Source organism: Lissotriton vulgaris, chromosome 3_1 (genome assembly GCF_964263255.1).
Source record: "Lissotriton vulgaris chromosome 3_1, aLisVul1.2, whole genome shotgun sequence".
NCBI classification, from domain to species: Eukaryota; Metazoa; Chordata; class Amphibia; order Caudata; family Salamandridae; genus Lissotriton; species Lissotriton vulgaris.
Genome location: NC_141689.1, coordinates 1,091,554,075 through 1,091,577,843, shown reverse-complemented (window position 1 = coordinate 1,091,577,843; position 23,769 = coordinate 1,091,554,075). Strand labels below are relative to the sequence as shown.

Sequence of the window (23,769 nt, the reverse complement as noted above, 5' to 3'; positions counted from 1 at the left end):
AGAAGTACACCAACAAATATAAAGCAATATAGTAGGAAGAATAAGAGAGGAAGATACAAATGAATCGTAATAACACAAAAAAAGAATAAACACCAGCAACATAGCAAGAATGGAATGAAAGAAAAAATTCATGCAAAACGAAAAAAGAATATACAAGCAAAAGGGATAATGGGTTAAACAACCTGGATAACTGGAGAGAGAAACATCAAGTCAAAAAGATGAAAGACTGGAGCTAAGAGAAAGAGAAACTTACTTTAACATATCACATACATCAAACATATTTTCAATATGATAGTATTTATCAGGAACCGAAGATCATAATAAAAAAAAACAAGGAGCGAACAACCCTTACGCAGCGCCACTATCACACAACAGAAGAACCCATAGATGCAATATTAGCTAAATGCTAAGCAAATCTGAAAAGCATAAGGATCAAGAGGGACCCGGAAGAATTTCGGAGTCCATCTGTGTTTCTGAATGATTGTCCAAGAAAGTGGAAAGCCCTGCAGGTTCATAAAATATCTGCGGACGACGTCTATAAGTTATTTTGGAACGTGAAGGACCTGCAAAGGAGTATGGAATATCCATATCCATGAGAGGTCTACGTAGATTCCGGAAACCCTTCCGACGAATGACAGTGTCTCTGGCAAAGTCTTGCGATATTGAAATCCTGTGGCCTTCCCATTGAATTTTTTTAATCATCCGCATTTGGGCCAATATCAACTCAGTATGTTGATGTTGGAACGGTTTAAAAATCAAGGGTCTGGGAGAAGACATTCTTTTAGGTTTAAAGGTTGGAACATTGTGCACCCTCTCTATCTTGAAATCTTTGTTGAACGAGATATTCAAAGTGATCGGGATCCAAGAGAGCAAAAAATCAATCACCGAATGAGCAGATTTCTCACAATCCTCTGGCAAATCAATAATACGCAAATTACCTCTTCTATTACGATCTTCCTGTTCAGTAAGATCTCTCCTCAATGAGGCCATAGAGCGTTCCAAATTCTGAATCAGGTTAGATTGTGTATTCGTGAAGTCTTCAACATTACTTATTCGTGTCTCTGCATTTGAAACACGGATCGAAAGGTTTTTCAGTTCACTGCGAATTGCTGCCACTTCTACCTGAAGTAGATCAGTATTAGTTTTGGTGCTTTGAGCTATGTCCTGAACAGTGGTCAGTTTAAGTAATATGTCTTCCAGCATTTAGGCGGAATCAGGGTTTCCTTTAATTGGAGATTCCGGGGTAGAAGAGGATTGTTTAGGTCTTTTGAAGTGGCCTTTGGAATCTCTGTCTTTTGAAGACACACCCATGCCTTCCGCCATTGAGAAAACTCACTGACCACAAACAAATGATAATTGGTATGTAACGGTGTCCAGCAAGAAGTTACACCAATCAACAAGAGGCAGACAATAAACAGCACTAAAGAAAGGTGGCACCAAAACTAGAAAAGCCAGCACACTTGGAAGGAAGCGCAAGTGTCGTTGTACCAGAAGTGAGAAAACACGAATCCAAGGTATCACAGGACATTCATACTGAGGAGTGATAAATGACTGTCACAGGAAAAATGAGAAGTGGACATGTGGGGTTTGATCAAATAAAAAGCTTCCTGTCAGCAGTCACCATTTTGTAAAAACCTGCATATTAGAATTCTATAGCTAGGGAGCGTCACACTTCAAACTAAGTACCTGTAACACTAAGGGAAAAAAGCCCAGAACATGTCCTGATGTGTCCGTAGTAGCAGTTGCTATCTTAGGTGGCTGAAAGGCGAGAGCGACTAACATGGAGTCAAACTTGTAGAAGTGCCATTTAATAAAATATTCAGCCACACCGTGATCTCATATAATGGCCTGCCATCAAGATAACCTCAATTTGAAAGAGTCTTGTCCGCATGTGATGGGATGTAAAACACGAAGAAACAGGAGACCCATAGCCTCACACGATTAAATGCTTGCGCTGGCCGCCATTTTGATGCTGCTGCGAGGAGAATCTCACCAGCCTTTGTTGTGCTCAAGGAAGCCTTCCATACACACAGCGAGCTGCCCAGTTGCTCCTACGCTGTTCCGCCACACAAAACTGTTAACAGCTGATAACAAAATCACCCAAACATGATGAAAATATCACCGCCTGCATCGGAGTATCGACAGAGCTAAGAAGAAAGCCATCATCTTGGCTGCACGCTAAGCCAGGACCCCCAAATAGTGAGCTTTTAAATCTAGGAATTGCTTTTGCTTTTCCATATGATCTCGCCTGAGTGTTTAAGAGTGATTTACTAAGTTCTTGCAGCCTTATAGTGTTAAGAATGATCGTATAAAGAAATATTTTTACAGGGAGCCATAAGTGGGGGCTATGGAGCCATAAGTGGGGCTATGGATTATGTTGCATCACTTCCTGCAATGCACCGGGTGTCAAAGGGCTTATGATTTCACTTCCCCATCACATTCGATTTTGGCAAAATGATGGCATTGTTAGGCACAAGCTAGATGGGGGCCTCGATAGTAAAACAGGTTTTAGGATACACCCAGAACACTAAAATGATGAATGGGTCTGACGTGTTAATCCCTTCAGGTGGCTAAATGTAAGTTTTTGATCCTAATCAGTAGCAGCCGGCATAGCTCGCAGGTTTCGGGGCGGACGGGGGTGGGGGAGTAGGTGGGCGTGGGCAGGGTTGGGAGTGCGCGAGTCACAACAATTTTTTTAAAAACACCTTCCCGCCGGGTCCCACTTGTCCCTGCTCCTGCTCTCGTCTTTCAGAAATGGGAAGCACCCAGCACACAGGCTTCCCTGACCAATCACAATGCTGCAATGCAGCTTTGTGATTGGTCTGAGCACAGTGACGGTGCTCAGAAAGAGCCTGAAGGGGTGGGCATGCGCTGCATGCAGGCTGTAATGCAGCCTGCATGGAGAACAGGGAAAGTACGCATGACTGGTTTGGGCAGCCCGAGCGGGAAAGCCAAACAGTCATAGCACACTTAGGAGAGTTGTACCTTCCTCTCCTTCTCTTCATCCCCGCCCGCCCCCAAAATGCAAGCTGCCGCAGTAGGAGGAAATAGTAAAATGATAATAATATTACGTTATCATTTTATTTTTTCCTTTCTTTTCCTGCCTGAAAACAGTGGGTCGACGCTCCTCTGCCTAAGCGGAGGAGCCGCCATTGATCCTAATTTCAATTATACCAGGATTATCAGGCAGGAAAGTCAGCCTACTTTAAAGTAATACTACACCACTTGTAAACCAAGTCACTCGCACATCTAAGAAGAACTGAGGTGCACAAATGGATTTTGAAATTTGCCTTTCACTACTAGACCACATGTGCATTTTTTTCACATATATTTTAAATATTCCAAAGGAATTAAATATTCAAAAGCCTCAATATAAAGGCTTATTTCATTTCATGTAAAAAAATACCTAGTTACATTATTTTCTGAAATGTAATACTTCCACAAGACAAGTGCAATGAAATGAGAGGATGCAAATGTCTAAAGTAGTGCCGCAACCATGGAGTGCGAGTGTACTTTTCTTCTCTCATTCAAACTATATTAGAATTAAGAGGTAATAGCAACATAGTTTAAAACCATTACCATGACATGCAATTTTACCTAAGTGTGATTTTTACCACATTGCAATTTTTGGAGGTCCGAATGGGGAATAACATGTGTATGCAGATTTATTATGCCAGATTTCTGCACATTTTACCTGTTACCAACCACCCTTCCCTAAGCGATTCAAGTAGTCCTGACCTCTTATTCAAATAACAGGGACACACCAAGACCTCTGAAGGACCAGGACAAACCTGCCAAGCCAATCTGACCAAGGTGTGTTGCCGCTAGGCAAAATAATCAGGTTTCTCCTGCTCAGAGCATTTTCATGATAGCCAACCCTTAGCAGAAGGACACTGCGAATAAGGTATCTGGCTCTGGGTTCAGCTCTGAGACCTACACTCTTTAATATCTCTAATATTTAATTGGCCCTATTAGCCTTTCTGATCTAGCACTTTGGCTTTACCTTCTTTGCTTATGCAGATGACTCGAATTATTTTAAGATTGAGAAGTGATATCAAACTGCAGAAAGCTAAATTTAAATTATGTCTGAAGCTAATTTCGTCCTGGATGAATGCAATCTCACTGAGGCTGAACACTTCTGAAACAGAGATTCTAGTATTTGGGGACGCATTTCTGAAATTACTTTGACCTATTTATTCAAGCAAAAAATGCTACAGAAAATTCTGTCTTGTACCCCTGTTGACCTAAGGAAGAGTGTGATTCAATTGTCTTCATGACCAGAATCGACTACTTGAATTCCATCTTACTGGGACTTTCCCAGACTGAACTTACCTACTTACAAACTATATTAAACGTAGCAGCCCATCTTCTACGTGGCCCTTAAAGATGCTCTCATACCTCCCACCACCTACCCAAGCTCCACTGGCTGAGGACAGAAAAAGGCTCTTTACATCTGCCACCATGCCGTGCAGGGTCAGCAACCAGAATATATTAAACAACTGTTCCCACACTACTCCCCCGCTCGCGCTTGCGCTGCCTTCTCAAATCCCTCTTCTGAAGCTGCGTTGGTAAAGATTGGAGACAGATCCGTCAGCTTCATCACAACCAAGGCCTGGAATGAAATTCCTCCATCTTTAAGATCGACTACCATTCACTTAAACCTCAGGAAACTACTAAAAAACGACCTATTTACTCAATAACTAGTCACTGCCTTGTTACAAAGAGATCCCTTAGTGCAAGAACGTCCTCTTGGGTAACTGTGGCACTTTACAAACATTATCATTCAGTCATTCATTCAAGAAAATGCAAAATGTGTAGTCCCTCACTATTAACAGCTGATGGCAGTTTTCAACATGCGGGGCATTTGCAGTTTCCAAGATGCAACTCTCCTGTGCTTTAAACTGCTTTTAACCTCTCTTTTCCAGATACAATTTTGTATACCCCTGTTATCTAATGAATCAAGTTCCCACACATATTCACAGTTTGGATTTCATTGCAAAAAATAGAGTTTGGCTTCATTTTCCATATGTAGCAAGGTTGAAGTTCACTGGGCAGTTTCTTTATATCAAGATATGACTGCTCAGAAGAAGTTTCAATGATTCAGAAAAGGGGGTGGTGATGAACAGAGTGTCTGAATTAAGCAGACCACTCTTACCCAGTCCAAAGATCAGGGCTTGATCCATCACTGTTTTTTAGCTCACTGCACTATCCCAGCTCAGAACTTGGCTATATGCAAATTAGTCTGACCCTGGCCCAGTGCATCATGGGAACAGGGCAGACTAAACTACCAAGCCAATTCTTCACCAGAAAGGAGACAAGCTACCGGGGACCGGTTTCTGGCATTTCAGCCGTCTTCGGCCCGGCTTGCTTGAATCCTGATGGTGCAATGAGCAAGGGACTCACATCTGAGTATACCCTTCCACGCTTATGGTGGACAAAAATGATTCAGAAAAGGGGGTGGTGATAAACAGAGTGTCTGAATTAAGAAGACCACTCTTACCCAGTCCAAAGATCAGGGATTGATCCATCACCGTTTTTTAGCTCACTGCACCATCTCAGCTCAGAACTTGGCTATATGCAAATTAGTCTGACCCTGGCCCAGTGCATCATGGGAACAGGGCAGACCAAACTACCAAGCCAATTCTTCACCAGAAAGCAGACAAGCTACCGGGGACCGGTTTCTGGCATTTCAGCCGTCTTCGGCCCGGCTTGCTTGAATCCTGATGGTGTAATGTGCAAGGGACTCAAATCTGAGTATACCCTTCCACGCTTATGGTGGACAAAAAGGATTCAGAAAAGGGGTTGGTGATGAACAGAGTGTCTGAATTAAGCAGACCACTCTTACCCAGTCCAAAGATCTGGGCTTGATCCATCACCGTTTTTTAGCTCACTGCACCATCCCAGCTCAGAACTTGGCTATATGCAAATTAGTCTGACCCTGGCCCAGTGTATCATGGGAACAGGGCAGACCAAACTACCAAGCCAATTCTTCACCAGAAAGGAGACAAGCTACCGGGGACCGGTTTCTGGCATTTCAGCCGTCTTCGGCCCGGCTTGCTTGAATCCTGATGGTGCAATGAGCAAGGGACTCACATCTGAGTATACCCTTCCACGCTTATGGTGGACAAAAATGATTCAGAAAAGGGGGTGGTGATGAACAGAGTGTCTGAATTAAGCAGACCACTCTTACCCAGTCCAAAGATCAGGGCTTGATCCATCACTGTTTTTTAGCTCACTGCACCATCCCAGCTCAGAACTTGGCTATATGCAAATTAGTCTGACCCTGGCCCAGTGCATCATGGGATATGGGCAGACCAAACTACCAAGCCAATTCTTCACCAGAAAGGAGACAAGCTACAGGGGAACAGTTTCTGGCATTTCAGCCGTCTGCGGCCCGGCTTGCTTGAATCCTGATGGTGCAATGAGCAAGGGACTCACATCTGAGTATACCCTTCCACGCTTATGGTGGACAAAAATGATTCAGAAAAGGGGGTGGTGATGAACAGAGTGTCTGAATTAAGCAGACCACTCTTACCCAGTCCAAAGATCAGGGCTTGATCCATCACCGTTTTTTAGCTCACTGCACTGTGAGAAGTTGGCCCGATATGCAACGTTCGCTATTCTAGCGACCGCTATGTATCGTTCCAACGACCCTTATGGTGTTTGGTTGTAAGTCAACCTATAGACCAGCTATCCTAGTAGCGTGGATACGAGCAGTCTAAGGCTAAAGACTCGAGAGGGCGTGTTAAGCCAGCTGTTTACCACACATGTACCCCTTGAATACCAAGTGAAAGGACACCACACAAGTGTTATGAAAATAAACAGGATATTTATTAAGAATCACAACAGCCCTGTACTCTTTATGAGGACAGGGTACTAAGCACAAACCAAATCTCTTTAGCAAATACTTCAAGTGCACAATTAAAACAAGTGTCCGGGGACACGGAAAGGTTAAGGTCTCGGGCGGACCCGATAAGGCAAGTCGGAAGCGAGGGACTCGGGACCCTAGAGTAAGGAGGCTATGCAGGCACCGAAATGCCGAGTTACCTAGCCACGAGGGCTGCGGCTGCACAAGTCTTACAGGCGTCGGGGTCTTCGCTGACGAGCCAGGAGCCGGAAGAAAGGAGTTGCTGAATAGTTCGTAGAGATCCAAGCCTGGATCGGAGATTGATGAAACCTGAAAGCAGAGGGGACCAAGTTCGTACTACTAGCCAGTAGTCAGAGGGTACCAGGAAGGCACCGGTTGGCCGTCACCTCGACCAGGTGAGTGGGCGATGCTAGGCTCTGCAGTCTCACGGACCAGGAGGCGTTGTCGGCGACCACGGTGGAGGTGCGAGCTGTCCCACGAAGGATGATGCTGTCGGCGTCGCTGGGCCCAGGATGGGGCAACAAGCCTTGGCAGATCTCAGGGCCACGTGGTGGGCCTAAGATGGCGTCTTGAGTGGACCAGGAGGGTCCGGGGTGCTTCTCGCAAGGATGGAAGCAAGGGCCAGTCTGGAGCAACCAGACCAGCAGTGATGATTCTCGGATGTCGTCACAGAAGGGCACAAGCCAGCGGCGAGTGACCAGACAACGTGCTGAGCAGCGAGCAGAAGGGCCCCACGCAGATCGTGGAGATGCTGGGAGACTGCACTTCGGTGCTAGAGCGGCTCAGGGTCGGGGCTTCTCGGACCCCAGAGCACTCACCAGAGAGTTACCTCGATGGTCGTGCTGGTTTGTAAGAGCGTGCAGGTTCTGATGATGGCCGGTCCCTCGAGGTCTCGTCGCACCCACAGATCACAGCTGAGCTGATGACGTGGGTAGAGGTCAGAGGTGCCAGGGAAGCCGGTTCTCGTCGAGCTGGGCCGTCGGATCCTTGAGGAAGGACTTGCAGCAAACCGCAGAGTTCTTAGATGGTGCCCGCTGATGCAGGGTGACTACTCCTTAGCCACAAGGGAGAAATCTTGAGAAGAGTCTTGAGTGTCCTTTCGTAGAAAGTAGTTCTTGATTCAAAGATGATCTAATTTGGAAGGGTCCCCGCTCCGGTCTTTATCCTAAAGAAAGGGGCGGGTACATGACTAGGTCCTGCCCTAAGGGTGGGACCAGGAAGGGGGGTAGTTACGCCCCTCTCCCCTGCCGGACTTTCCCCAGGCCAGGGCTGTCGCCCCTGGAACTGGTTCTAACCGGCAGATGCGTAGTGAGCACCGGGGTGCCACTCCGCAGTCACCTTCTCGCCAAAGCCCTACCTACCCAGAATACACAAACCCTGTCTGGGACGGTGCGAACAGCGCCCTCGACAGGAAACCCTTTGTCCAAGTGCTCCTCGCTGGAAGGACTCCCAGCAGCAGGAGGTCAGACTCGTGTCTGTGGTGGCAGCATCCATTTTGTGGAGCTGAGGCTTCAGTTAACTTTAACCGGGGTTCACAGTTACGTACATGTCGTGTCCCTCTAGAAGGGTGGGATGCTAACCTCATCGCCAGAATTGGTGAGAGGGCAGCACCCCGATTCGTATGACACCTTACTCGACATGCCTTGATAACGCGACACCGGAGTTACCGATATGGTACGCGTTATCATGGAACAGCTATTGGGTCTTGATTCCGCAAGCTGCAACCGGGCTCGGCTCGGGCCTGAACCTAGCTCACACGAGCCCACGCACTCTGCCTTCAGGATTGTCAAGGCCTGCCATAGGAGTGACTGATAGGAACTCGGGTGTCCATTGTATGGTTAGATATAGAGCTACTATACCTAAAGCGAAGGGTGGTTACACGTCTTCGCCCCAGCTGTCGTGCAGCCAGTTGTGTCAAATTTAGGAGGCCAGCCAGGGGTGGCATAATACATGCTTCAGCCCCTGGTGGCCCTGGGTACACCTATGCCCTGCGTTACGGGGTCTGATAAGGTGGCCCAGTACCAATTGGTAAATGCACCTAGGGTACATATCTTTATTTAGAAAGAGAACAGCCAGGCTGTGGGTCTGATTAGCGGGCCCACAGCCAGAGAAAGTCGTAAACCAGTGAAACAAAAGCAAAAAATCTGGGTGATCATAGGATTGCAGACCCTACTCTCCTACATGACCCCCCCCCAAACGTCGGAACAATAAGCTAACCTTGACCAGGTGAGTCTTCTTGTTCTAAGTGGAAATATCTGGAGAGCCCATCGGCATTGCCATGATCAGTACCAGGTCTATGTTCCACTGTAAAGTCCATCCCCTGTAGGGAAATGGACCACCTAAGCAGTTTGGGGTTTTCACCCTTCATCTGATTTAGCCACAAGAGGGGCTTATGGTCGGTCTGAATCTTGAAGTGAGTGCCAAACAAGTATGGCCTCAGCTTCTTCAGGGCCCAAACCACAGCAAAGGCCTCCCTCTCAATAGCTGACCAATTCTTCTCTCTAGGGGTCAGCCTTCTGCTTATAAAAGCAATGGGCTGGTCTTGACCATCAAAATTCAGTTGAGAAAGAACAGCTCCCACACCCAACTCAGAAGCATCTGTTTGGACAATGAATGGTTTGGAGTAGTCCGGACTCTTGAGGATAGGCGCCGTGCACATGGCCTGCTTTAGGTCATCGAATGCTTTTTGACAGCTCGCTGTCCACTGAACCTTTTTTGGCATTTTCTTACTTGTCAGTTCGTTTAATGGTGTCACAATGGAACCATAGTTCCTGACAAACTTCCGGTAGTAACCAGTCAGGCCCAAGAAAGCTCGAACCTGAGTCTGGGTGGTTGGAGGAGCCCAGTCCCTGATTGACTGTATCTTGCTCTCCAGTGGCTGAACCTGACCTCCACCTACAAGGTGGCCCAGGTATACAACCTGTGTCTGCCCTATCTGGCACTTGGTGGCCTTGATAGTGAGACCTGCTGCTTGCAGTGCCTCTAACGTCTTCCGCAGGTGGACCAGGTGATCCTCCCAGGTGGAGCTAAAGACAGCGATATCGTCAAGATACGCCGCACAGAAGTCATCCAGCCCAGTAAGGACTTGATTCACCAACCGTTGGAAGGTGGCAGGTGCATTTTTCAGACCGAAGGGCATCACCACGAACTGATAATGCCCACCAGGGGTTGAAAATGCGGTTTTAGGCTTGGCGTCCTCAGCTAACCTGATTTGCCAATACCCAGCTGTCAGGTCAAACGTACTTAGGTAGTTGGCCGAAGCCAATCTATCGATAAGCTCGTCTGCCCTTGGTATTGGGTGGGCGTCAGTCTTAGTGACTGCATTGAGACCCCTGTAGTCTACGCAAAACCTCATCTCTCTCTTACCACCCTGGGTGTGAGGTTTCGGCACTAGAACTACGGGACTAGCCCAAGGGCTATCCGAGGGTTCAATGACTCCCAGCTCCAACATTTTCTGCACTTCACTCTTGATGCAGTCTCTAACGTGATCAGGCTGCCTGTAGATTTTACTCTTCACGGGCAGGCTGTCACCAGTGTCAACCTCATGGGTGCACCAATCGGTCTGGCTGGGTGTTAGAGAAAACATATGTCTGAAAGACTGAAGAACCTGTTTACAGTCTCTCTGTTGATGTTCGGAGAGGCTGCCACAAAAGACAACACCATCTACCGATCCATCGTCAGGGTTCTGAGTGAGCAGGTCGGGGAGAGGGTCGCTCTCCTCCTCCTGTCCCTCATCTAGGGCCATGAGCAAACTCATGTCCTTCCTGTCGACATATGCTTTTAGCCTGTTGACATGAAGCACCCTGTGGGGGCTCCGGGGAGTTCCCAGGTCGACCAGGTAGGTGACCTCTCCCTTTTTCTCCAGGATGGTGTAGGGCCCGGACCATTTGTCCTTGAGTGCTGCTGGGGCCACTGGCTCCAGCACCCACACCTTCTGTCCGGGCTGATAAACAGTCAAGACAGCCTTTTGGTCATGCCAAGCTTTCTGGAGTTCTTGGCTGGCCTTAAGGTTTTCAGATGCTCTTTCCATGTATTCAGCCATCCGCGAGCGGAGGCCGAGCACATAGTCCACTATGTTGGCTGCAGGCTTTTTGAGAGGTCTCTCCCATCCTTCCTTCACCAAACACAGGGGTCCCCTTACAGGATGCCCGTACAAAAGTTCAAAAGGCTGTAGCCAACCCCCTTCTGCGGGACTTCTCTGTAGGCGAACAAGAGGCAGGGGATCAGGACGCCCCATCTACGCCGAAGCTTTTCCGGTAGTCCATGAATCATCCCTTTTAGGGTCCTGTTGAATCTCTCAACAAGCCCATTGCATTGTGGATGATAGGGTGTAGTGAACTTGTAGTTAACACCACATTCCTTCCACATAGCAGTTAAGTAGCTCGACATAAAGTTTGCACCTCTGTCGGAGACGACCTCCTTAGGGAAGCCCACTCTGGAGAACACTCCAACTAGGGCTCTTGCCACAACAGGTGCTGTAGTGGTCCTAAGGGGAATAGCTTCAGGATACCTGGTGGCATGATCCACTACCACCAGTATAAACTTGTGCCCTGACGCTGTAGGTGGTTCCATGGGACCGACGATGTCGATCCCCACCCGTTCAAAGGGTACCCCCACCACAGGCATTGGTATAAGGGGGGCCTTTGTCGTGCCACCTGACTTACCACTGGCTTGGCAAGTGACACAGGAGCGGCAAAACTCCTTGGTATCTTCGTTCATGTGAGGCCAGTGAAAGTGTGAGACAAGCCTGTCCCACGTTTTCGTCTGGCCTAAGTGACCTGCTAAGGGAATCTCGTGGGCCAAGGTAAGTAGGAAACCACGCTGAGACAAGGGTACAACCAGCCTCCTGGTCATGCCAGGCTTGGGGTCTCTTGACTCAGTGTACAGGAGTCCATCTTCCCAGTATACCTTGTGGGTACCTGTGGCGTTCCCAGCAGCCTCAGCAGCAGCCTGCTGTCTGAGGGGTTCAAGAGAAGGGCAGTCTAACTGGTCCTTCCCCAGGTCTTCCCTTGAGGGTCCCCCTGAACCCAAGAATTCAACTTGATCAAGTTCGAATTCCCTAGGCTCAGTTTCCCGCAATTCCTGTAGGTCAGCCTCCTCTGAGACTTGATCCTCGACCTGGGGCAAGGGGGAAGGCGCAGCCTTAACCCTACTGCTCTTTTTCTTGGGAGGTGTCTGGTCCGTTGTTCCAGGATCCAGCACCTGCTCAGTGGGGCATTTCCTGACCTGTGACCTAGTCACAGCGAACACATGTGCTGGCAAACCTAACATTTCCATGTGAGTCCGGTGCTCCACTTCTGACCATTGTGACGACTCCAAATCATTGCCCAACAAACAATCCACTGGGAGGTCTGTACTAACTACAACCTTCTTTTGGCCAGTTACCCCTCCCCAGGAGAAAGCTACAATTGCCATACTGTGATTGGTAGTGACATTGCTTGCATTGGTCACCAAGAATTCTGTACCTGGCATGATCTGTCCAGGGTCCACAAAGTTAGGCGTCACCATGGTGACGCTGGCACAAGTGTCCCTATAGGCCTGAGCCATCTTTCCATTTATGAAAGGCGTCTGTCGGTATTTGCCCAAAGTATTGGGGCTTACGTCAGGGGATACGTCCGCGTCCCCTGTACTGACAAGGACAGCCTGAGTGAGTGTGCCAACTAAGTTGTCACGCCCCTCAGAACCCAGGGTTAACCCTACTAAACCCTTGGGAGGCGCACTACCACTGCTGGCTGTACTAGGGGGCACAGGTCCCTTAGGGGCTGCAGTGGCAGGAGTCTGCCCTCCTCCTTTCTTGGTGCACTCACTAAACCAGTGAGATTTACTTTTACAGTACTGGCACCATCTTTTGGATTGGCCTTCTTTCTTCTTTTGGGGAGCCTGACCCCCACCCTCTTTGGGTTGTTGGGGACCTGTCGAAGACTTCTGGTCACTTTGTTCCCCTTTAGAATCTTTACCCTTCTGGTCTGCTTTCTTCTGACCACCTTGATTCTGGCCCTGGTTCTGTTTAACTCTTGTACGAACCCATCTGTCTGCCTTCTTTCCCAATTCTTGGGGAGAGGTCAGATCCGAGTCGACAAGATGCTGATGCAACAACTGGTTCTGACAATTGTTTAAAATTTGTTCTCTCATCATCAAATTATACAATCCTTGATAATCAGTAACCTTACTGCCCAGCAACCAGCCCTCAAAAGCCTTAGTGGCACAATCGACAAAATCAGACCAATCTTGAGACTGCGTTTTCTGGGTATCCCTGAACAGCACCCTGTACTGCTCAGTGGTTAGGCCGAACCCTTCAACAAGTGTATTTTTCAAGATTTGGTAATTGTTAGCATCCTCCACCCTTGTGGTGAGGAGCTTGTCTCTTCCTTTTCCTTCAAAGGAGAGCCACAAGATAGCTGCCCACTGACTCTGGGGAACACCCTGCACAGTGCAGGCCCTCTCCAAAGCAGTAATCCATTTGTGGATGTCGTCCCCTTGTTTAAAGGGGGGCACTATCTTACCAAGGTGTTTCGTATCGAAACTCTTTTCCCTATTACTAGGTACATTGCTGCCACCAGTGGGGACTGCCCCACTTAACTGTTGCTCTCTAGCAAAGGCAAGCCTCTCTTTGGCTAGGGCAAGTTCTTCCCTTTCAATCCTTAGATTGGCTGCCCTTTCCTTAGCTTCGTACACTCTCCTCTGAGGGGACGTCATCCCTCTCTGAGACGAGTTGTGAGAGCCATTGGTTTGAAGGGATCTGCCAGAGCCTCTTGACAGAGATCTGGCTCGTCCATTCCCAATGTTAAGCTGACCTGATAGTGGCCCCAGGGGTCCCCCAGTACCGCTATCATGTTTGCTTAAGTTGGACCTGCTTAGTCTGATGACTTCTACCTGTCCCTTATCTGCCTCGTCCCCAGAGAGATCCTCATCCTCATCCTCCTCCACATCTTCGTTCTCAGTTGCGAGGTAGATGAGGTCAGGATCGTCCCGGGTTCCCTCGAGGGGAGGCATGTCTCCTTCTGGATTAGAAGAGCTACGAAGTTTCTCAGCTCTTCTGGCATCATAAGTCTCCAAGAGACCAATCAGAAAGGACGTTGTGGGGTTAGACCCCTGCTGAATCTTCCTGGAGTGACACAGTCGTCTTAACTCCTTGAAGCTCAGCACAGTATATCCTGAAGGGATGACCTGTGGAGGGTCAACTGACACAAGGGGAGACCCAGAGTTTCCTCCTTTGTCCGACATACTGTTTCTAGTGTGGTGTAAGTGATGCACCTACCTACACTACGTGTTTACCTACTGTACCCTTGCTAAGAGTTGTAGCCAAGGTGTGCTAAGCCTTGAGGAGCTACAACAGCTGGTTCAGTAGAACTCAGAGTATTCTAAGCTTTAGTTATATGTACTAACAGTACTTGTGCGATCTTTCAACAAGATATTCTTAGGATACGTGTGGTAAAACAACAGCAAGCTCAAATCCCAACCGCTGCTCACCAATGTGAGAAGTTGGCCCGATATGCAACGTTCGCTATTCTAGCGACCGCTATGTATCGTTCCAACGACCCTTATGGTGTTTGGTTGTAAGTCAACCTATAGACCAGCTATCCTAGTAGCGTGGATACGAGCAGTCTAAGGCTAAAGACTCGAGAGGGCGTGTTAAGCCAGCTGTTTACCACACATGTACCCCTTGAATACCAAGTGAAAGGACACCACACAAGTGTTATGAAAATAAACAGGATATTTATTAAGAATCACAACAGCCCTGTACTCTTTATGAGGACAGGGTACTAAGCACAAACCAAATCTCTTTAGCAAATACTTCAAGTGCACAATTAAAACAAGTGTCCGGGGACACGGAAAGGTTAAGGTCTCGGGCGGACCCGATAAGGCAAGTCGGAAGCGAGGGACTCGGGACCCTAGAGTAAGGAGGCTATGCAGGCACCGAAATGCCGAGTTACCTAGCCACGAGGGCTGCGGCTGCACAAGTCTTACAGGCGTCGGGGTCTTCGCTGACGAGCCAGGAGCCGGAAGAAAGGAGTTGCTGAATAGTTCGTAGAGATCCAAGCCTGGATCGGAGATTGATGAAACCTGAAAGCAGAGGGGACCAAGTTCGTACTACTAGCCAGTAGTCAGAGGGTACCAGGAAGGCACCGGTTGGCCGTCACCTCGACCAGGTGAGTGGGCGACGCTAGGCTCTGCAGTCTCACGGACCAGGAGGCGTTGTCGGCGACCACGGTGGAGGTGCGAGCTGTCCCACGAAGGATGATGCTGTCAGCGTCGCTGGGCCCAGGATGGGGCAACAAGCCTTGGCAGATCTCAGGGCCACGTGGTGGGCCTAAGATGGCGTCTTGAGTGGACCAGGAGGGTCCGGGGTGCTTCTCGCAAGGATGGAAGCAAGGGCCAGTCTGGAGCAACCAGACCAGCAGTGATGATTCTCGGATGTCGTCACAGAAGGGCACAAGCCAGCGGCGAGTGACCAGACAACGTGCTGAGCAGCGAGCAGAAGGGCCCCACGCAGATCGTGGAGATGCTGGGAGACTGCACTTCGGTGCTAGAGCGGCTCAGGGTCGGGGCTTCTCGGACCCCAGAGCACTCACCAGAGAGTTACCTCGATGGTCGTGCTGGTTTGTAAGAGCGTGCAGGTTCTGATGATGGCCGGTCCCTCGAGGTCTCGTCGCACCCACCGATCACAGCTGAGCTGATGACGTGGGTAGAGGTCAGAGGTGCCAGGGAAGCCGGTTCTCGTCGAGCTGGGCCGTCGGATCCTTGAGGAAGGACTTGCAGCAAACCGCAGAGTTCTTAGATGGTGCCCGCTGATGCAGGGTGACTACTCCTTAGCCACAAGGGAGAAATCTTGAGAAGAGTCTTGAGTGTCCTTTCGTAGAAAGTAGTTCTTGATTCAAAGATGATCTAATTTGGAAGGGTCCCCGCTCCGGTCTTTATCCTAAAGAAAGGGGCGGGTACATGACTAGGTCCTGCCCTAAGGGTGGGACCAGGAAGGGGGGTAGTTACGCCCCTCTCCCCTGCCGGACTTTCCCCAGGCCAGGGCTGTCGCCCCTGGAACTGGTTCTAACCGGCAGATGCGTAGTGAGCACCGGGGTGCCACTCCGCAGTCACCTTCTCGCCAAAGCCCTACCTACCCAGAATACACAAACCCTGTCTGGGACGGTGCGAACACCGCCCTCGACAGGAAACCCTTTGTCCAAGTGCTCCTCGCTGGAAGGACTCCCAGCAGCAGGAGGTCAGACTCGTGTCTGTGGTGGCAGCATCCATTTTGTGGAGCTGAGGCTTCAGTTAACTTTAACCGGGGTTCACAGTTACGTACATGTCGTGTCCCTCTAGAAGGGTGGGATGCTAACCTCATCGCCAGAATTGGTGAGAGGGCAGCACCCCGATTCGTATGACACCTTACTCGACATGCCTTGATAACGCGACACCGGAGTTACCGATATGGTACGCGTTATCATGGAACAGCTATTGGGTCTTGATTCCGCAAGCTGCAACCGGGCTCGGCTCGGGCCTGAACCTAGCTCACACGAGCCCACGCACTCTGCCTTCAGGATTGTCAAGGCCTGCCATAGGAGTGACTGATAGGAACTCGGGTGTCCATTGTATGGTTAGATATAGAGCTACTATACCTAAAGCGAAGGGTGGTTACACGTCTTCGCCCCAGCTGTCGTGCAGCCAGTTGTGTCAAATTTAGGAGGCCAGCCAGGGGTGGCATAATACATGCTTCAGCCCCTGGTGGCCCTGGGTACACCTATGCCCTGCGTTACGGGGTCTGATAAGGTGGCCCAGTACCAATTGGTAAATGCACCTAGGGTACATATCGTAATTTAGAAAGAGAACAGCCAGGCTGTGGGTCTGATTAGCGGGCCCACAGCCAGAGAAAGTCGTAAACCAGTGAAACAAAAGCAAAAAATCTGGGTGATCATAGGATTGCAGACCCTACTCTCCTACATGCACCATCCCAGTTCAGAACTTGGCTATATGCAAATTAGTCTGACCCTGGCCCAGTCCATCGTGGGAACAGGGCAGACCAAACTACCAAGCCAATTCTTCACCAGAAAGGAGACAAGCTACCGGGGACCGGTTTCTGGCATTTAAGCCGTCTTTGGCCCGGCTTGCTTGAATCCTGATGGTGCAATGAGCAAGGGACTCACATCTAAGTATACCCTTCCACGCTTATGGTGGACAAAAATGATTCAGAAAAGAGGGTGGTGATGAACAGAGTGTCTGAATTAAGCAGACCACTCTTACCCAGTCCAAAGATCAGGGCTTGATCCATCACCGTTTTTTAGCTCACTGCACCATCCCAGCTCAGAACTTGGCTATATGCAAATTAGTCTGACCCTGGCCCAGTGCATCATGGGAACAGGGCAGACCAAACTACCAAGCCAATTCTTCACCAGAAAGGAGACAAGCTACCGGGGACCGGTTTCTGGCATTTCAGCCGTCTTCGGCCTGGCTTGCTTGAATCCTGATGGTGCAATGAGCAAGGGACTCACATCTGAGTATACCCTTCCACGCTTATGGTGGACAAAAATGATTCAGAAAAGGGGGTGGTAATGAACAGAGTGTCTGAATTAAGCAGACCACTCTTACCCAGTCCAAACATCAGGGCTTGATCCATCACCGTTTTTTAGCTCACTGCACCATCCCAGCTCAGAACTTGGCTATATGCAAATTAGTCTGACCCTGGCCCAGTGCATCATGGGAACAGGGCAGACCAAACTACCAAGCCAATTCTTCACCAGAAAGGAGACAAGCTACCGGGGACCGGTTTCTGGCATTTCAGCCGTCTTCGGCCCGGCTTGCTTGAATCCTGATGGTGCAATGAGCAAGGGACTCACATCTGAGTATACCCTTCCACGCTTATGGTGGACAAAAATGATTCAGAAAAGGGGGTGATGATGAACAGAGTGTCTGTCAAGTCAAGTCAAGTCAGAGAATTTATATAGCGCACTGCCTACCCAGAGGGTCTCAAGGCGCTAAGAAAGGGGAGGAGGATTACTTGTCAAATATCCATGTTTTAAGTTGCTTTCTGAATGCTAGGTGGTTCTGGGTGAGGCGAAGGTACGCGGGGAGTGAGTTCTATGTTTTAGCAGCCAGGTAAGAGAAGGATCTGCCTCCCATGGTGGTCTTGTTGATGCGAGGTACAGTGGCGAGGGCTTGGCTGGAAGAACGTAGTTGGCGGGAGGGGGTGTAGAAGGACAGTCGTGAGTTGAAGCAGTCTGGTCCGATGTCGTAGAGTGATTTGTGTGCGTGGGTTAGCAGTCGGAAAGTGATTCTCTTATTGACGGGTAGCCAGTGGAGGTCTTTCAGGTGACCAGAGATGTGTTCGTTGCGCGGGATGTCTAATATGATTCTGGCTGAGGCGTTTTGGATTCGTTGGAGTTTCTTCTGGAGTTTAGCGGTAGTACCTGCGTAGAGGGTGTTTCCGTAGTCCAGTCGGCTCGTGACTAGAGCATGGGTGACTGTTTTCCTTGTTTCGGTGGGGATCCAGCGAAATGTTTTCCTGAGCATGCGAAGAATGTTGAAGCAGGATGAGGATACGGCGCTGACTTGTCTGTTCATTGAAAGTGAAGAATCCAGGATCACGCCTAGGTTCCGTGCGTGGTCTGTCGGGATGGGTGCTTTTCCAACGGCTTCCGGCCACCAAGAGTCGTCCCATGCAGAGGGGGATGTACCTAATATGAGGACTTCTGTTTTGTCTGAGTTCAGTTTCAGACGGCTTTGTTTCATCCATTCGGCAACTTCTTTCATTCCTTCGTGTAGGTTAGATTTGGCGGTGCTGGGGTCATTGGTGAGAGAAAGGATTAGTTGAGTGTCATCCGCGTAAGAGATGATGTTGAGGTTGTGTTGGCGGGCGATGGCCGCGAGGGGGCTCATGTATACGTTGAAGAGGGTGGGGCTGAGTGAGGATCCTTGTGGTACGCCACAGATGACTTCAGTGGCCTCGGACTTGAATGGTGGGAGGCGGACTCTCTGGGTTCTTCCGGTGAGGAACGAGGTGATCCATTCAAGTGCTTTTCCTTGTATTCCGATGTTATTGAGGCGTTGTAACAGGGTGCTGTGGCAGACTGTGTCGAATGCTGCAGAGAGGTCGAGGAGGATGAGGGCGACTGTGTCTCCATTGTCCAGTAGAGTTCGAATGTCGTCTGTTGCTGCGATGAGGGCGGTCTCAGTGCTGTGTTTTGCTCGGAAGCCAGATTGTGAGGAGTCGAGGGATTTGTTGGCTTCGAGGAAAGCGGCGAGCTGGTTGTTGACGGCTTTCTCGATGACTTTGGCCGGGAAAGGAAGGAGCGAAATGGGGCGGTAATTTCTTAGTTCGGTGGGGTCCGCTGTGGGTTTTTTCAGAAGGGCGGTGAGTTCAGCGTGTTTCCAGTCTTCCGGGAAGGTGGCGGAGTTGAAGGAGCAGTTGATGACGTCTCGGAGGTGGGGTGCGATGATGGAGTCTGCTTTGTTGAAGATGTGGTGAGGACATGGATCTGTGGGGGATCCTGAGTGGATGGAGTTCATCAGGCGGATGGTGTCCTCAGTGGAGATTGGGTTCCAGTTGTTAAGGGTGTTCACGGGGGGAGAGTGTTCAGCAGATGGTTAGGTGGGTTGGTCTCCGGGTTGGTTGTCGAAGCTGTTGTGGATGTCTGCAATCTTGTTGTGGAAAAATGAGGCTAGGGAGTCGCAGAGGGCTTGGGAGGGGGTGATGTCGTTGGAGTTGGCCGAGGGGTTGGAAAATTCCTTGACGATGTTGAAAAGTTCCTTGCTGTTGTGGGCGTTGTTGTCAAGTCGATCCTTGAATGCTGTTTTCTTGGCCTTTCGGATTAGTTGGTGGTGAGTGCGGGTGGCGTTTTTGAAGGCGTCCTTGGTGCTAGAGGTTGGGTCTTTTTTCCAGGCCTTTTCAAGGGAGCGGCAGAGTTTCTTGGACTTCTTAAGATCATCGTTGAACCATGAGGCCTTCTTGCTGCCAGGTTTGCTTTGACGTTTTTTCAGTGGTGCTAAGGTGTCGGCGGTGTTGGATAACCATAGGGTGAGGTTGGTGGCGGCTTGGTTTGGGTTAGAAGAGTGGGCTGGGGTGTTTAGAAGGAGCGATGCGGAGATCTGGTCGGTGGTGATTTTGTTCCAGTTTCTTTGCAGAGTTGGTTGGAGGTGGTTGGTGGGTTTTGGCTTGTTGTAGGTGAAGTGAACGCAGCTGTGGTCAGTCCAGAGGAGGTCCGTAGTGTGGCTGAAGGAGCGTGAATGCTGGAGGTGAAGATGGGGTCAAGTGTGTGACCTGCGATGTGGGTGGGGGAAGTGACCAGTTGTTTAAGTCCGAGGTTGGCGAGGTTGTCCAAGAGGGTGGAGGTGTTGCGGTCGTTGATCTTTTCAAGGTGAAAGTTGAGGTCTCCCAGAAGGATGTAGTCTTTGGAGGGGAGCGCGTGTGGAGTGACGAAGTCCGTGATGTCCTCACTGAATTTTGCGCGGGGTCCTGGTGGTCTATAGAGGAGGGTGCCTCTGAGTGTGGTCTTGGGGTCGATGTGTATTTGGAAGTGAAGGTGTTCGGAGTTGGCGAGGTTGGCGTCAGAGCTGGTTGAGATGCGGATAGATTTCTTATGTACGATAGCGATTCCTCCTCCTGTGTGGCCGGTACGGTCCTTGCGTGTGATCTTATAGTCTTCAGGGATGGCAATGGTGATGTCTGGGGCTGAGGAAGCGTTCATCCATGTTTCTGTTAGGAAGGCGACGTCTGGAGAGATGGTGTCTAGTAGATTCCATAGGTCAATGGCGTGTCTGTGGACCGATCGGGTGTTGAGAAGGATGCATTGTTGGTGGTTGGGGTCGTGAATCTGTGGTGTGGTCGTATCGGAGATGCAGTTGGTGCCGCTGAATTTGCAGGAGTAGCAGGAGAAATGTCCATGGGTGTGTCCAGGAGCGGCTTGGATGCAGTTGGGGGCGCGACCGGGGTTAAGGGCTAGGAGGGTGGCGGCATCGTAGGTAATGCGGGAGTGCTGGGCAATGCGAGGGGCAGGGGGTCTGGCGCTGGGCGCGGTCCAGGCGCGGACGGGCATAGACGGGCTTACCTTTGGCGCACCTTCGGCGCGGATTGGGCGCGGTCGCTGCGCGTAAACGCTGCGCGCGGGAGCAGCTGTCATATATGGATGGTGGAGGGGGAGGGGCGAGGGCGTCTCAGCTGGGAGGCGGGGCGGGCTTACGAGGACAACAACAAGAAACAGTAAGCAAAATGGCAGCGGAGGGGAGGGCAGAGCACAGCGCCGGGGGGTAAACGCGCTCTAATATTGAAATTGATGCAGGGGAAGCGAGGCGAAGCGCTGCAGAACAATAATCAATTACAAGCAACTCAATATTGAAGTTAATGCAGGGGAAGCGAGGCGAAGCGCTGCAGTACAATAATCAATTACAAGCCAAACGTGGAAGCGAGGCGAAGCGCTATGGTACAATAATCAGTTACAAGCAACACGTGAAAGCGAGGTGAAGCGCTACGAAGAAATGCAGGCAATACAACGATACCAGGTCTCTCCAGGGAGACTAGGGGAGCGACCTCTCAGCGAGCAGCAGTGAGGGGATCACAGCGCTGCCAGGTACGGGAGCGCTGTAAATACTAAGTGGGAGGGTGTCTCAGCTGGGAGGCGGGGCGGGCTTACGAGGACAACAACAAGAAACAGTAAGCAAAATGGCAGCGGAGGGGAGGGCAGAGCACAGCGCCGGGGGGTAAACGCGCTCTAATATTGAAATTGATGCAGGGGAAGCGAGGCGAAGCGCTGCAGAACAATAATCAATTACAAGCAACTCAATATTGAAGTTAATGCAGGGGAAGCGAGGCGAAGCGCTGCAGTACAATAATCAATTACAAGCCAAACGTGGAAGCGAGGCGAAGCGCTATGGTACAATAATCAGTTACAAGCAACACGTGAAAGCGAGGTGAAGCGCTACGAAGAAATGCAGGCAATACAACGATACCAGGTCTCTCCAGGGAGACTAGGGGAGCGACCTCTCAGCGAGCAGCAGTGAGGGGATCACAGCGCTGCCAGGTACGGGAGCGCTGTAAATACTAAGTGGGAGGGCGTCTCAGCTGGGAGGCGGGGCGGGCTTACGAGGACAACAACAAGAAACAGTAAGCAAAATGGCAGCGGAGGGGAGGGCAGAGCACAGCGCCGGGGGGTAAACGCGCTCTAATATTGAAATTGATGCAGGGGAAGCGAGGCGAAGCGCTGCAGAACAATAATCAATTACAAGCAACTCAATATTGAAGTTAATGCAGGGGAAGCGAGGCGAAGCGCTGCAGTACAATAATCAATTACAAGCCAAACGTGGAAGCGAGGCGAATCGCTATGGTACAATAATCAGTTACAAGCAACACGTGAAAGCGAGGTGAAGCGCTACGAAGAAATGCAGGCAATACAACGATACCAGGTCTCTCCAGGGAGACTAGGGGAGCGACCTCTCAGCGAGCAGCAGTGTGGGGATCACAGCGCTGCCAGGTACGGGAGCGCTGTAAATACTAAGTGGGAGGGTGTCTCAGCTGGGAGGCGGGGCGGGCTTACGAGGACAACAACAAGAAACAGTAAGCAAAATGGCAGCGGAGGGGAGGGCAGAGCACAGCGCCGGGGGGTAAACGCGCTCTAATATTGAAATTGATGCAGGGGAAGCGAGGCGAAGCGCTGCAGAACAATAATCAATTACAAGCAACTCAATATTGAAGTTAATGCAGGGGAAGCGAGGCGAAGCGCTGCAGTACAATAATCAATTACAAGCCAAACGTGGAAGCGAGGCGACGCGCTATGGTACAATAATCAGTTACAAGCAACACGTGAAAGCGAGGTGAAGCGCTACGAAGAAATGCAGGCAATACAACGATACCAGGTCTCTCCAGGGAGACTAGGGGAGCGACCTCTCAGCGAGCAGCAGTGAGGGGATCACAGCGCTGCCAGGTACGGGAGCGCTGTAAATACTAAGTGGGAGGGCGTCTCAGCTGGGAGGCGGGGCGGGCTTACGAGGACAACAACAAGAAACAGTAAGCAAAATGGCAGCGGAGGGGAGGGCAGAGCACAACGCCGGGGGGTAAACGCGCTCTAATATTGAAATTGATGCAGGGGAAGCGAGGCGAAGCGCTGCAGAACAATAATCAATTACAAGCAACTCAATATTGAAGTTAATGCAGGGGAAGCGAGGCGAAGCGCTGCAGTACAATAATCAATTACAAGCCAAACGTGGAAGCGAGGCGAAGCGCTATGGTACAATAATCAGTTACAAGCAACACGTGAAAGCGAGGTGAAGCGCTACGAAGAAATGCAGGCAATACAACGATACCAGGTCTCTCCAGGGAGACTAGGGGAACGACCTCTCAGCGAGCAGCAGTGAGTGTCTGAATTAAGCAGACCACTCTTACCCAGTCCAAAGATCAGGGCTTGATCCATCACAGTTTTTTAGCTCACTGCACCATCCCAGCTCAGAACTTGGCTATATGCACATTAGTCTGACCCTGGCCCAGTGCATCATGGGAACAGGGCAGACCAAACTACCAAGCCAATTCTTCACCAGAAAGGAGACAAGCTACCGGCATTTCAGCCGTCTTCGGCCCGGCTTGCTTGAATCCTGATGGTGCAATGAGCAAGGGACTCACATCTGAGTATACCCTTCCACGCTTATGGTGGACAAAAATGATTCAGAAATGGGGGTGGTGATGAACAGAGTGTCTGAATTAAGCAGACCACTCTTACCCAGTCCAAAGATCAGGGCTTGATCCATCACCGTTTTTTAGCTCACTGCACCATCCCAGCTCAGAACTTGGCTATATGCAAATGAGTCTGACCCTGGCCCAGTGCATCATGGGAACAGGGCAGACCAAACTACCAAGCCAATTCTTCACCAGAAAGGAGACAAGCTACCTGGGGCCGGTTTCTGGCATTTCAGCCGTCTTCGGCCCG

General features: G+C 50.1%; 1 protein-coding gene across 1 annotated transcript in view; it reads right to left on the bottom strand.

The window, feature by feature from the left end:
- The window catches only part of ADAMTS3 (ADAM metallopeptidase with thrombospondin type 1 motif 3), a 702,179-nt gene that overhangs the window by 497,357 nt on the left and 181,053 nt on the right, over positions 1-23,769 (bottom strand). The window lies entirely within an intron of this gene.